This window comes from Typopeltis vanoorti, chromosome 26 (assembly GCF_054136105.1).
Source record: "Typopeltis vanoorti isolate ZY-2024b chromosome 26, IOZ_Tvanoo_1.0, whole genome shotgun sequence".
In the NCBI taxonomy this organism is placed as follows: domain Eukaryota; kingdom Metazoa; phylum Arthropoda; class Arachnida; order Uropygi; family Thelyphonidae; genus Typopeltis; species Typopeltis vanoorti.
In genome coordinates, this window is record NC_143574.1 from 19,459,653 (window position 1) to 19,474,476 (window position 14,824).

Genomic DNA, 14,824 nt, shown 5'->3' on the forward strand with positions numbered 1-14,824 from the left:
TCACAATTGTAATGTATTATAAATATTATGTATATATATATATATATATATATATATATATATACGTGTATATAAAACTATTGTTGAATCTATGTATGTAATTTATCTGAAACAATAAAATGTTTAAAAAAAAAAAAAATTATTATTATTATTATTATTATTATTATTGTATATGATTGGACGATGAACTGAACAGACAACAAAATACCGGTGAGTCTTGTAATTTGAGTTCCGTAAATTTATTACTAGAAAAAGGTTTAGAAAATATAAAAGTCAGCTTGGTAGATCTTGTCCAAGAACTATTTGATAAACAGAATAAACAAATAACAAAAAAAATGTGCGAATATGAAGAGTTTGTTAAATTTAATTCTTCAAAAGTCGAAGAAGTCTTACAAACGGTAAAATACATTAAAACCAGCATTAATGCATTAATGACAGGCAGCACAAATTGATAAAAGACACATCGGAACTTCGTCAAGAATTTAATTCCCTGAAACTACAATACGAAGTTTTAAACCAACAACAACATAAAGAAGACCTTGTCATATACGGTCTTCCAGAAACTGAATCCACAGAAAATCTACGAGACGTAGTTTTAAAGTTAGGCCATGCAATTGACATCCCCCTACAGCAAGATGATATTCAGACCATAAATCGGTTTCCCAGGAAGAACAAAAAACAAGGCTCACCACGACCCGCACCAGTCATAGTTCATCTGACAAGCAAGGCTACAAGAAACAATCTCATAAAAGCCAACAGACTGAAAAAAATAGTAGTCAAGTATTTAAATGCATCGCAAGACAATATGCCAATCTTTCTATCTGAGTATTTAACACCTTTCACTCAGAATCTTTGGTACCAAGCAAGAAAAGAAAAAAACAGAAAAAAAAGTATCCATTTTTATGGAACAAAGATGGCAAAATATTCTTGAGAAAGTCACAGACTTCAAAGTCTATACAAATAAAAAGCTCGGAAGATATATACAGGTTGCCAGAGTGAAACAAAAGACTCCAACTTAGTTCAATAAGAAGATCTCAACACAACAAAATCAGATAGATGTAATTACACCAGAATACATCAGTAATTGTACTTTCGAATCGCTTGATGCATGGAAACAACACACAGTACAAGTGAGAGGTCTATCAATCTTGCATATTAACATCAGAAGCATCCGAAAACATTGGTTATTATTACAGGCTTATCTGAGGAATTACACTGATATTATTGATATATTGATTCTTACAGAAGTATCCATAACTAATGACGAAGCGATTACTTTCCAAATTCTAGGCTTCAACAACATAGATCATGCCGTCAAACAAAAAGAGGGGGTGGAATATTAATATTTATCAAACAAAAATCAATAGCAAAAGAAACGGCCTATCAGTTTGAGCATGCTGAAACCCTTTGTCTCGAAATCACTAATACCACCAATAGACAGCATCCCATAATACTAAATGCTATTTACAGGCCACCAAACCTAAACATGATAAAATTCTTGCACGAACTCAATTGCTGGCTTTCAAGCCAAGAAATATGCTCAACCAAATACCTAATGATAATTGGCGACATAAACATAAATATTGAAAACGAAAACCAGAACAACACTGTACAATACCTAGAAACACTATCCGTGTATAATCTAATACCAACAATAACATCATGTACCAGAGAAGAAATATTCGGAAATACTATCACTGCCTCCTGTCTAGATCATATAAACGTCCGAGCACCACCAAACAGTTACACTGCATCAGTCATAAAGTGCAAAGTAGCAGACCATTACTTCACCGCTCTAAACCTGCACACCAAGACAATACCTATGCAATGTCCCACAGAAGAAAAGTGACAGAAAACAATAATAGACGAAGAAATAGTCAACCACGAAATAAGAAAAACAGACTGGGAACACCTGGCATCAGATTAAGCAGATATCTTATACAACAACATTAAACTCACACTGGAGGAAATATATAAGAAAGCTACAAAGAAAGTCAGAATTCGCTCATAAACAACACAAAATCCTTGGATAACACAAAACTTAATCCTAGAAATACACAGAAAGGACGCTTTATGGAAAGAATTAAAGCGATATCCAAATAACACAGCTTTAAAAACTGAATATAAGATAACAAGGAATCGCCTTACAGAGACAAACTAACCTCTGCACAATACAACATGAAAAAAACCTGGTATCTGATCAATGAGATGCTAGATTTTGTTCCCAACACCACCGCCTCCGAAACCATAAAACACAGCTTCATGAAAGACGCAAAACCTATCCAACAACTAGCAAATGACTTTAACCAATACTTTGCAGACTCCATTCAAGAACTGCACAGAAATATTCTCCCAATCATAAAACGAGACCCTCCACTTGGACCACAATCAAAACAGACATTATGGTTCACAACCATAAAAGAAGCAGAACTCCTCTCTGCAATACATCAAATCGAACCAAACAAAGGCCCAGGAATTGAGGGTATCAAACCTAAAGATATAAAGCAACATGCAACTAGTTTAAGTCCTATCCTACTAAAATAAATAAATAAAATATTTAAAACATACCAAGTATGCTAAAGACCGCCATAATCACACCCATATACAAACATAGAAAAAGAAATTTAATCAGCAATTACAGACCCATAGCAACATTACCAATTATCAATCAAATTATGGAGCGGATCATACTGAAGAAACTCACAGCATGCATAGAGACCTTTCATATTATCACCAAAACACAATATAGTTTTCAGAAAAATAAGGGAACAACATCTCTCTTGGAAGACTTTGCAGACGTAATTAATACCGCCGGAGACAAAAACAAAATTGTCATGGTAGTCTTTATTGATCTAACTGAAGCATTCGATACACTTACACATCAAACCTTGTTAGAAAAGCTGAGGCATGTTGGAATAGACAGGCCTCTTCACAGGTGGTTTACAAACTACCTTCAAAATAGAAAGCATTTCACACGTATCGGGTCAAACCGAAGCAGAGAGCTACCAGTAACCTGTGGAGTGCCACAGGGAGCTGTACTCTCCCCAACTCTATTCAACATTTACACGCACGATATTAATCAGCTACCACTCAAAGGTAAGATATTCCAATACGCAGACGATACAGCAATAATATCCATCCATAGTAACGCAAGCATAGCCCAAACAAATATGCAACATGACATAAATCTGATCATAGACTGGCTCACGAAAAACTCCATACACCTAAACTCAGAAAAGACAAAATTAATGATATTCAGAAATCCATTGACTCGACCAGTTGATAACAAATATATAACCATCCAACATCCACTTTCCAACATAAAAAATACACAGAACAGTAAAACCACCACAATCACTCAGGTTGAAACAATACGATGCCTTGGAATTTACCTCGATGCAGATATGAACTGGAATAGCCACATAAACCATCTACACAACAAACTCCGAACAATAAGTGGCAAACTCTACAGTTTAAAAGACATAGTTCCCATACGCCTAAAAACACTAATATACAAACACTATGCCAAAATATACTAAGATACGCTATAACAACGTATGCTTTCTGTGCACCCTACAAATTAAATAGATTAATGTCGCTACAATAAAAAATGATAAAACTGATCTTTTGGGAACAAAGAGAAAATCACGACCTTATAAACATAACAATGTCAAAACACAAAATACTGACAGCAAAACATTTACGTCACTATGCAGCCTTAATAAAACATTATTTCGATGCCAACTACAGGACAGTCAGAAATGCATACCGTATAACAAGACCTCTAATTGACTACTAATTATATCACATATAAATACAATAATCACCATGGAAAGGCCACGCGAAACTTCTACATCCCAGACATGATAAACAAATTACCTTTTGAATACAGAAACCTTACAAACTACAATAGCCTGAAAAGAGCTCTAAGGACATACTACGAACAAGAAACACGCACCCAAAATGTCATACAAACTTAATGAAACACAATATATTCGTTCAGGCTTCCAGTTCAGCGACGCATATATATATTCCAAGTTATTGTGTGCGTGCGTGTGTGTGTGTGCGTGCGCTCGCTAATTTCTCAATTATAGATTTCGTAGCTTCCCAACACAGCAAAATAAATACATAAATAAATAAATAATAACCAACTGGTGTCATCCTCAGATAAGCTTACATATAAGCTTCGAGGATGAAAGCAGAGAAATTAGTTCTCATCCAAGATGTATCATATGTAACCAAGTGCATGTAATGTATGTATCACATGTAAACAAAAGTATTTAATGTATGTATTATATGGAAACAAATGTATGTCAAGTAAGTATCACATGTAAACAAATGTAAGTATCATATGTAATCAAATGTATGTAATAACTGTAACAAAAGTATATAATATAGAGTGATTATATCCATTGATGTTGTATATATAGAGTGTAAAATTGCAAAGAAACATCTGTAAAAATCATCATTATGAATATTATAATAATATACGTTGTAAACAGTTATTGTTATTATTATTATTTTAAAAAAATTTGTGTACGAGAAAGTATTTGTAATGCATAATTGTCTTCATATAATGTATGTAATTTATCTGAGAAAAGAAATTATTATTATTATTATTATTATTATTATTATTATTATTATTATTATTATTATTATTATTATTACCCCAAGACCTCATGGAGTAAAAGACTCATCTGGGCGGTCCTTTTATCAGCTCATCATACAGTGTCTTAAACACACTCAAACTCTTTGCAGACACCACACTCTTAGGCAATTCATTCCAATCATTCACAACTCTGCACGAAAAAAAACTACTCTCAATCCCGTACTCACACCCTCTTTATACAGTTTCCAGGAATGACCTCTGATTCTCCCCCTACCTCCCACAATTTTATGTAGAACTTCACCGATATTAATCCTATAACTACCCCTTACCAACTTGAAGGTCTCTATCATATCTCCCCTCTTCCTACTGTCCACCAGATCATGCAAATTACATATTCTCAATATTTCCTCATACTCGACATTCCAGAGGTCAGAAACTACCTTAGTCAGTCGCCTTTGGACCCTTTCCAACATCTCTTCACCCTTCTGAAAACCAGGTGACCAAATTTGTGTACAATAGTCGATGTGTGGCTTAATCAAAGCCTTATATAATGGAATAAGAATCTCCCTGCATCATTCCCAGAAGCTTTTGTGTTGTCTTCGCATTTTAGGCTATCTGTCCCCTAAATTTCAGATCCTAATCCACTATCACCCCAGATCTCTTATTTCATCCACCTCCAACAATATATCCTCACCAAGTATAAATTTTGCATCCGATCTTTGTTTTCCAAATTTTAAAATCCTACATTTTGCAATATTGAACTAGCATCCCCATTACAGTGCCCAATCACTCAATTTATTCAAGTCTTCCTGCAAGGCCACAACATCTTCACTACTCTTCATGGTTCGTCCCAACTTTGCATCATCTGCAAACAACTGAATATCTTCATCCAAATCTTCACATATATCATTAATATACAATTTAAACAGTAATGGCCCTGAAACAGACCCCTCAGGCACTCCACTAGTGACTTTTCCTTTCATGGATATCGCTCCGCCAAACAAAACTTGTTGATACCTATCAGACAGCCAGTCTCCTATCCAATGCACTAATCTAATATCCAACCCCATCTGCTCTAGTTTGACTGTCAACTTATCATGAGGTACTCTATCAAAAGCCTTGGAAAATCCACATATATTACTGTATCCTACTCCTCAGTCCAAGGAAGCAGTCACTTTATTGTAATAAGTAAGTAGATTACTTAAACTTGACCTCCACAAGATCTTTAGCAAATACATGCTGTCCATCAAAGATTATACCACTGTTGTCAACCCAACTCTGGATCCTAGTTCTCACAACCTTCTCCAACAACTTAACCACAACACCTGACACACAGATAGGCCTATAGTTTGATGCTTGAGTTCGATCACCTCCTTTATGAAGTGGCACAATCTTGCCCTCCTTCCACTCTTTAGGAACTTGACCAGTGCATGACTCGTATTAAAAAAATATGTCAAGGCAGGTGTCAACTCCCTGGCACATTCCTTCAGAATAAGTGGTGATATATTATCAAGTCCCACAGCCGTATTAACATCTAGTTTACTCAACTCCCCAAACACCTCTTGCTCACTTACAGTCAGTCTCTCCTTTCCATCATCAACTGCTCTCAATCTCTCCATGAAGTCACATTCACAAGATTGAAAGACCTTTATGAACTTCTCATTAATTATCTTCACCACACACAGCAACAGCTGTCTTCATACCATTTTCTTCAATCAATGTCATCTTTCCATACTCATTCTTTCTTTTGCTAACTACATATCGAAAGACTCCTAGGATTCTTTTTAGCTTCATTAGCTAACTGCTGTTCATATCTCTCTTTAGCTACTCTCACCAACCAAGTCACCCTCCTTGCTTGGTCTTTGTAGACCTCATGGAATTGGTTATTTCAACTTCTCTTATGCTGCCTCCACAATGCCCTTTTTCTCTGTATCGCATGCTTAATCTCTTTATTCATCCATCTCACACCTACCTTATTTAACCTTCTAATCCTTGGAATACATTGAGACATTGCATCTGTTAGATAGTTTTTGAAAATCCCCAATCTGCATTGATCTCTTTTCCAGCTAACTCCTCATTTCATGCTACACCCACAAACTGTCTCCTGAGCTCTTCATAATCATTCCCCCCCTTGTATTTCCACATATATCCTTTTCTCACAGATGTCCTCACATTGCTGGCAACCACCCAGGTAATCACCTCATGGTCACTCTCACCAATTGGTAGGTGATTGGACAACACCTCATTTATAATTACATCCTGTGATGAGATGACTAAATTCAAGACCCTCAATCCTCATGTGCCTTCTGTTACATACTGTCTGAGGTAGCTATCCCTCAAAAACTCAAGAAACTCATTTTCTTTACTTCCAGTTGCTATCTCATCATTCCAGTCTATATTGCCATAATTAAAATCGCCCATAATGATCAACCTTTTCTTATTTGCTTAGCTAATTTGATTATACATTTCATAGTCACTATCATCCACATTACCTGGTCTATAACAACAACCAACCAAGTATTTCATTCCATTCAACTCCATCTTTCACCATACTGCCTCAAAACCACTGGCACTATTTCCGTCTTGCATCTCCACTTTATATTGATATAACCTTTCTCTATCATCAATAGCACTCCCCCTCCCTTTTTACCCCCTCTGTCCTCACGAAACTCATCATACCCTTCCATCTCTATTCCTGTCAGGATGTAGTCCTCTTCCAACCATGTCACACTTATTCCGACAATCTTTGGGTAAACAGACACAATCAGTACAACCATTTTATCTGCCTTGTTTCTTATACTTCTAGCATTGGTATACAAACACAACAGCTCATTTCTGGATCTACAGCTAGTTCCACTGATACCACTCATTCGATATGATCTCCCCATGCTCGACTGGGACCATTTCGCTTTCTGCTTATTCATTTTAGAATCCTTTTCAATTCCATCTGTTTCCTCTTGATCCCTGATCATCCCATTCCTTTCCTGCCTACACATGCTCTCACCTCCTCTTGGAGCATCCACCTTTCTCACGCTGTGTACCCCTGTCCACCCTGAGCCTCCCCGTTTCCCTGCTCCTCTTGCACACCCATTCTCTCATTTTCTATACTCATACCAGTCACTTCCCCATTCATATTCACTTCTTCGATCTCTCCTATCTTACTCTCCTACTCTTCCACATCACTGCCCTCTCGATCTGATTCATTCTCTCTATTTACTTCTCTACTTTCCAGCAGCAGTCTCTCCAAGCGACTCACATCATAACCACTCAAATGCTGTCCATCGCTCCCATACAGCTCACTTCGTCCCTCAAACTCATTCCACACATTAACAAACTGTACTCCCGTCTCCTCACACATTTCAGCCAGAATATCATTCATAATCCTATCATTCCTTTTTTCAATTCCTGCATCATGCTATTTCCAGTTTCATTCGTTCTCTCAATTTCGTTCTCTTCCGCCACTCTCGCCTCACTTTCGTCCTTTTTAACATCCGTTACGGTTTTTAACATCCGTCACTCGTTTTCTTTTTTACTGATTTTTTAACATTTTTTCGCCTCTCTTCCACACCATCCTTCTCTTTCTATCGTGCACTCATTTTCCCCGCGACACTCTCGCTATTAACACTTTCTATCATCAATTTCATGTTAGCATTAATCAATTCCTCATTCAGGTCACACTTCGCACACACCCTCCTTCCATCCGCAAATCATTTAGGTAACCGAAAGAATACATATAGCACACCTCTACCGGTTACCACTCTAAAATCTAATAATAACAACGAATTCGTAATTAAGTTTAAGCAAAACAAAATCCCCACACTAATAATAATAATAGCAGCGCACAACTTCTACAGCAGCTCTTACTCAAACAAATACTCATATATACTTAATTATTCCAAGAATAACATATCTCAATCCGGAATTCTTCTTACACATTTCAGCCAATCTTAACTCACGAGCGCCCTCTCAGATGTTCTCAGTCATCAACAACACGAAGATTCGGTGTGAGGGAACCATAATAACTATTATTCACATAATATTATATTTGAACTCATCACCTACAAATCTCCCAGGACAGACTGGTAACCCATTATATCCTTTCAGTACTTTCAAAGCAAAAAAATACTCTCACTACCTTATTGATCACACTCTAGGTGGCCCATTCTTTTTGCTTATTGTGATATACTGAAAAATAGCTGCTGAATTCAATTTTAATTTTGCAATAGACAACAACAAACTTCCTTGTCCGCAGATACGCTCACCATCAACTAGGCCGATTTTGATGAAACACAACTGATCTGCTCTTTAAGAGTAAGAATCCTTACCAAATTTCTCGCTCGTTCTGTTAATATTAGATTGTTTTAGTTTTTTTCATGCCATTGATAATTCATCTGCTGTCAGCATTGATGGTATACTTGCATTTGTTGCAACTTTGTTGAGGATTAGGTTCTAATTCCAGGGATATGGGAGTGAGTGGACAATGGCAAGATGGTATACTTGATGATTGTTTAAATAGACGAATCTAATTTAAAGCAACATTTGTTTATAATGGTTTGTTCAACTGTGGAAGTGGCGTTTGCATCCATAGCGATAGGTCGCATAAAGAAAGACGTTTTGAGTTCGATTCTATTCGCCGAGTAGATTTAACCGTAAGCGGATTTTTTGAATCCGCTTACGTAAGAGTAAGCGGATTTTTTCTTCCTGGAGACTGAGGTTTTCATTATATAAACTCAAGAAAAATTGACCGTAGAACCATAGATTATGTGAAACGTTTTTACATAATTCAGACACTGGTCTATAGACCAAACACACCAACAGAGGGCGTAGAACGGTCTCAAGCCACTTCAATATTATGCTTTCAGAGCTTTCCCTTCCTTTTCATTTGAGCAAATTATGATTGAGAAAGAAGAAATTTTTCGACATTTAATTGAAGAGTCGAGGTTTTATTTGTTGAAGGGAAGATGAAATGCAGAAAGAAGAGGAGAAGCAGGCATGGTGTGTTTCAGCTGTACTGAGATATAGGCACTTCTGCTTTGATTGTAAACTCCTCAACAGAAAGTGGAGGAATTGTGATAAATTTTAAAGGTGTGTAGTTTTTGAAAGTAATACAGTTCTTAGAATCTTTCGAAATTTCTGAAATTGTTTATAACCGACTTATAACTCACGCCTTGTAATACAAAAGCAACGCATTTCGTGTGTACCAAGTACCGTAGAAACATAGAGTCCTTGTATATCTTAATGGCATCTGATGGCTTCTCTAGATAAAGCAATAAATAAAAATATACCATGTAACACCTTTTTACACTTCAAAGGAGTACTTTGAACTGTTTAGCCTTTCCTTTTGGAAATCGGCAAGCAAGTCGCAAATAGCTTTGGGGTATTAAAGAGAGAATACAGTAGACGACTGCCATCATTTTTAGTAACCATTAGGAATGAACTGATTATACAGAAATCCACGTCTATTTACTATTTTTTCACATTCCTCAAATATATGAAATGCCCTGTTTTTAGTGTAATTAATAATGGCAAACTGTGTCATGGGTGGAAAAAAGGACTATCTTTATCTAATCCATCTCCCTTGGTGAGTTGTTAATAACAATAATAATAATAAATTAGTCGATCTCTGGCGAAACTCGGGATTTTCTTCTTGTAAACTCCAAAAAATCGTCCGTAGAACCCCCATTATTTCATGCAGTAACATATCCTATTAGGATTAGGTACCCAGAGATAGCAGCACTTGTTTGTCCATCTCTTCATCGGTTGCCACTTATAATTAGTGAGAGTGCGAATCTCTGAACATCAGTGCTGAGTTCTACTGATAATACCAAACTATTCGTCGAAGATTTTTTAAATATGAATATTTGTTTAATGAAAGCCCCAAACTTAAAATCCGCTGTGTATATACACTATGTTCACAAAGGTTTTTAGACACCTAGTTGCAGTTAAAAAAAAAAAAAAAGGAAAAAGAAAAAAAGCGTTTTTATTACATTTCTATTACCAAGTGGGAAATGGGACCACCTTTGGGCTAAATGACAGTAACTACCTTTCTGGGCATGCTTTCAGCTAATTTCTAATACGTCTCAAGGAATATTCTTCCATTCCTCGCGCAAAGCTACTCCATTGCTGATGATGGCTAATGTGGTCTCGTTAGTGGTGTAGCTAGAGATTTTGTCGCCCGGCGCAGTCCCTGAATTTTCCGCCCCTCTCAACACACAACAAAAATACTACGAAAAGTCAAAACGACGTATAGAGAAATAAATTAAAACACTATGTTTATATTTAAAGTAAAATTTTAATTTCAACATTCTAATATGTTATTTTTCTTGCTTTTCTGTTAGCAAAATCGTCGATGACATTGGCGAATTCTAGTTCATAGTAATGTAGGTAATTCTTAATCAGTTTTATTTAGAAACACTCCTCTCACAACTAGCGACACTTACAGCAATTGTGGGGAAAATTCGCTGTAGTATTACAATACTCGGAAATGAGTTCTCGAAACTGTATTTTAGAATTAACTGCAAAAGTTCAAAATGCCGCCGGGGCAGACCTCCCCCCCCTAGCTACGCCTCTGGTGAGGACAGATAAGATTTATTGAAGCATACCTCAAACGAGTTTGTTTAATGCAATATGATTGCATAAATAGGTGTTTATGTGATGTACTTTTACAATAATTTTAATACAATCTGTATAAAGGTTTTAATTAAGTTGGTATGTGAGTAATATGATTTATTATTATTATTATTATTATTATTATTATTATTCCTGACACCTCCAAGGAGTCCGGAGACTCATCGCGGGAGTACACTTACAACTGTCTCAACCACTACACCGAACCTCTACTACGAATCATCTCCATCAGCGCCATCTACCGCCCACCTCCACCACCACAATTAAAAAAAGTATTTTCACAGTTAATATATATATAAATATATATATATATATATATATATATATATATTTTTTTTTTTTTTTTTTCAAAATTCATTTTTACTCGGTTGGAATATTATAAAAAAAGGTTTAATGACTATTACCGAGAGAAAAGATGACAAGATATATTTAAAAAAAGATACTACTAGTTTACTAGTTTCGTTACATGAACATCCTCAGGTATCACAATCAAAGAAGTATATAAAAAATTACAGAGACTTAAAATTGTACTAACAGAACAAGTATAAAAAACAGTAGCGTGTTTGAAAAAAATGCAAGTATGAGTTCCAAACAAACGAATACTACGCGCTGTCGCGAGTGCGCCAGTACTGAACAGAAGCAACGTGTGCGTCAGAGAGATTGTAACTCAGGCTGTTGTTGATATGAGAGGAATCTAGAGAAATTTCCCTAGATTCAACAATCTTTCTTTCGAGTTCATCGTAGCACACATGGATGTTAGCAGTTTGAGTCCGGTTTACAATGTGCTGGCGGCCTTCGTCTGAGTTAGCTGAAAAGAGAACGTGGCTAGAGAGAGCGCTAGCTCTAGTCCTGTTATAGGAGATATCTCTACGGTGTTCATCCAAACGTAGAAGGATGGATTTAGCAGTCTGTCCATAGTATGGCTTTCCGCAATCACACAAAATCTTGTACACTCCTGGAAACTGAGTAGGAAGATGTTTCTGTTTATGTTTGCTAAGTAATGAACGAAGTTTTGGAAGCCTAGTGAAGCAAGTTTTGAAGTTGAATTTCTTGAGAATCTTGGCCAGTTTTGGTGAAAGAGAGCTGATGTAAGGCAAGGAGATGAAGGCTCTTGGGGAAGAGGGATCTTCAGAAGTAGTTGAGTGCCTGGGGGAAAGAAATTTGTCAATTTTCTTTGGAGAGAAACCATTGTTAATAAACGTTTTTTTAAGAAAACGGAGTTCATTTTCAATTTCTGTTTCTTCTGTGAGTAATGATTTGGCTCGGTGGGCTAAAGTGGAAATAATAACACATTTTTGTGGGGGATAGTGATGGGAGGAAGCATGAAGGTATCTGTCAATATGAGTAGGCTTTCTAAAAATTGAGATTTTAATGCTCTCAGCACATCTGGTAAGTTTGAGGTCTAAAAAGGGAAGGCAGTCATCTGATTCCAGTTCGAGGGTGAAAGAGATTTTTTCATGGCACTTGTTTAGGTGGTCCAAAAATAAATAGAGGTTATTGAAACCGTATTCCCAGATGAGAAAAATATCATCAATATAGCGGTACCAGACTTTTGGTTTAAAGTGAAAGGAGTTAATAGCTTTTTCTTCAAATTCGTTGAGAAATATATCCGTAAGAATCGGAGAGAGTGGGCTGCCCATAGCCAGACCCGAGTTTTGTAAGTAGATCTTGTTATCATATTTGAAGTACCCTGACTTTATGCAATGGGAGAGAAGAGCAAAGAGTTTTTTTGATAATTTGTTCTTGAGAAGATCGAGGACTTCTTGAGCAGGTACATTTGTAAAGAGAGAAACAATATCAAAACTGGCCATTAAATCTGTTTTTTTAAGTTTGATGTCCTTGATTTTAGAAACAAAATCTGCAGAGTTTTTAATATGTGAAGAGAAAATTCCAGAAGGATTTCTTAGAAAACTCGCTAGAAATTTGGAGAGATTATATGTGGGAGAGTGTATGCCCTCACCTATAGGTCTGAGTGGGCAGTTATTTTTGTGAATCTTGGCGAGACCATACAGTCGAGGTATCAAGGGATGAAGCGACCGAAGAGAAAGCCGAATGTTCTTTTGTAACTCTAAGGTGTTTTTTTTTTAATAAATTATTAGTTCTATTGTGTAGTTCCATCGTAGGGTCATTAGCAATTTCTGAGTAGGTATCACTATTTAAAAGTTCCAAGATTTTATTATGGTAATCAGACTTGTTTATGATGTTCAGTACTGGCGCACTAGCGACAGCGCGTAGTATTCGTTTGTTTGGAACTCATACTTGCATTTTTTTCAAACACGCTACTGTCTTTTTATACTTGTTCTGTTAGTACAATTTTAAGTCTCTGTAATTTTTTATATACTTCTTTGATTGTGATACCTGAGGATGTTCATGTAACGAAACTAGTAAACTAGTAGTATCTTTTTTTAAATATATCTTGTCATCTTTTCTCTCGGTAATAGTCATTAAACCTTTATATATATATATATATATATATATATATATATATATATATATATATATATATATATATATATATATATATATATATATATATATAGCTATCCCCTCGATTAACGCGGTTAATTAATCCCTCGATGTTACCGCGTATATCAAAATCGCTTTAATCAAATCTAATAATCAACGGTAAAAATTACAATTCGTCCATGATCGATTACTGTATTAATAAATCGTTTTATATGGTACTCTTTTAGGAAAGAAAAAAATGAATGCAAAGTAAATGTTTAGTAAATACTTGTACCTGCATTATTTATTGCAATTTTTTTTTATCAAAAGAAGTTTTCAAGAGTCGTTTGAACAGTTTTATTTTTTTTCTTATCGGCATGAATTCTACGATAACAAGCAAAATGACTCTTCAGTAAGAATTGTGTAAGAATGTTTATATTAAACATTTTGCATCTATCTGTCAGATCAGCTGCGAGCTCCATTAATGAAAACTCTTTCCGAGTATATCAAAGGATTGTCGCAATTAATTTCGCCGCGTTAAGCAAGGGATAATTCGTGGTGTGGTCAGTGGCGTAGCTATACAAGATATCATGAAAGCAAATAAAAAATTTAACGCCAGCAGCACCCGGTGTTCCCAGGTGGTCACCCTCCCAAGTACTGACCGGGCCCAACGCTGCTTAACTTCGGTGATCGGACGAGAACCGGTGTATTCAGCCTAGTATGGCCGCTGGCCTGTTAAATGAGCGTTGTAAAAAGGCTATATAAACACTTATTTCCATTATGACAATTGACACATTAATTTTTATATGATTAAATATGAAACTCATATAAAATAAATATCATTCACCAGATTTTAAGAACGGTTTTACGATATTATTACCAAGAAGTATTTAAATATAAATTCTTTCCATCTAAAGAATTCCATTCTTTCCATTTATGCTCAATTACAGGATGACAACTACATGGATTTCGCTGTGTAGGTAACTGTCAGGCAGCTATGCGAGGAAGAGAAATTATCCTATTCCTTCAGAGAATAAAGAAACAGAAATTTTAGGGTTTTAAAAATGTTAAGAAAATGAAAATCTGATGCATGTGCATGCAGACAAATGTATTACTTATTTTATTTTTTTTTTTTTAAGAAAA

General features: G+C 35.8%; 1 non-coding gene across 1 annotated transcript; it reads right to left on the reverse strand.

The window, feature by feature from the left end:
• Nucleotides 1-14,294: 14,294 nt before the first annotated feature.
• LOC150092383 (5S ribosomal RNA) lies at nt 14,295-14,413 on the reverse strand. Its single transcript, XR_016550593.1, has one exon. It is a non-coding gene; the product is annotated as a 5S ribosomal RNA (ribosomal RNA).
• Between the last annotated feature and the right edge of the window lie 411 nt (nt 14,414-14,824).